The sequence below is a fragment of the Myotis davidii genome, unplaced genomic scaffold (genome assembly GCF_000327345.1).
Source record: "Myotis davidii unplaced genomic scaffold, ASM32734v1 scaffold170, whole genome shotgun sequence".
NCBI classification, from domain to species: domain Eukaryota; kingdom Metazoa; phylum Chordata; class Mammalia; order Chiroptera; family Vespertilionidae; genus Myotis; species Myotis davidii.
In genome coordinates, this window is record NW_006282528.1 from 1,466,956 (window position 1) to 1,468,567 (window position 1,612).

Genomic DNA, 1,612 nt, shown 5'->3' on the forward strand with positions numbered 1-1,612 from the left:
TGGTTCAGAATGCCCAGCACAGACGGGACGCCAGTAACTCAAGCCGGGAGTGGAGAGGCCGGAAGGCTACACAGGCGAGCACTTAGCACACTCCAGTTCCCGGCCATTAACGCGGCGTCTCTCCACACTCAACACTGTGTGCTAAACACAGGACCAAGAACGCTCTTACTAGTTACAGCGTCGCAGACACTAAAAGCCTCAAGACAAATTGAAAGCATGTATTAGAAAAGACAAAAAGCAACACGTTTCAAGTGTCAAAACCACAAATCAAGAAAAATGAAGTGTTAATAACACCTTGCTGTCTGTTTGTTTATTTACTTACTTATTTAATTACTTATTTATTTACTATTTAAGCCAGTGAAGTGGGCCGTAGGAGTGGCGAAGGAACGCAGACACCTGCAGCTGGCTGGGATCAGTTAGTTGTGAGACACCTCGGCACTCGGCCCAGCCTATTATTTACTTTTTGTCCATTGATTTTAGAGACAGAGGAAGGGAGAGGGACTGATCGGTGGCCTCCTGGACCTGCCTGGACCGCGCGGGATGAAACCCATCACTTGGGCCTGCGCCCTGAATGGGCACCAAGTTGCCACCCTCTGGTGCACGGGACGTGACGTGGCGCTCCAACCAACGGAGCGCGGGGCCCAGGCAGTAGGTGATACCTCGCTCTGAAACAGCACCAGCCTGTGAAGCAGCGCACATATTTTTGCAAATTAAAAAAAAATGTATCTAATTATGAGACTTCTAACTACACAACTGCAAAATAGGTGGACTATACATAATACCTCGGGTTAGCTACGGAAGAAAAACAGACACAGATCACACTGCACGTCAGAGGCTTGGTCTAGCTTCGTGGTTGGCAAACTGTGGCTCGCGAGCCACATGCGGCTCTTTAGCCCCTTGAGTGAGGCTCTTCCTAAGCCTTAGGAGTACCCTAACTAAGTTAATAACAATGTACCTACTTATATAGTTTAAGTTTAAAAAATTTGGCTCTCAAAAGAAATTCCAGTCGTTGTGCTGGTGATGTTTGGCTGTTGACCAATGAGTTTGCCGACTACGGGTACAGCTCAGCCCAGCAGCCAGCCTGTAGCCCAGTCACCAACTGCCTTAGAAACTGCGGACAGCAGAATATACAGTGAACTAAACTCTAAGAATTCACAATTAAGGTAAAATTGGCTTTCGTTTCAGAAGGAAAACGTCATTCTATTAACCTGTCGAATCTACTTTTAGAAGTAAACTGAGAAACTGTTATGCTTATTAAGGCCACTTGAAATTTACAAATCAAAGAGAAAAGTGACCTTTTCCTGTGGGAGCCGCTGGGTAGAGAGGAGCGTGGCCTTCTCCTCTCCCCGCCATGGCGTGTGCTCGTCCACTGATATCCGTGTACTCTGAAAAGGGGGAAACATCTGGCAAAAATGTCACTTTGCCTGCTGTCTTCAAGGCTCCCATTCGACCAGATATTGTGAATTTTGTTCACACCAACTTGCGCAAAAACAACAGACAGCCCTATGCTGTCATGAATTGGCAGGTCATCAAACCAGTGCCGAGTCTTGGGGTACTGGCAGAGCTGTGGCTCGAATTCCCAGAGTTTGAGGTGGGGGGAATCCTTTTTCTG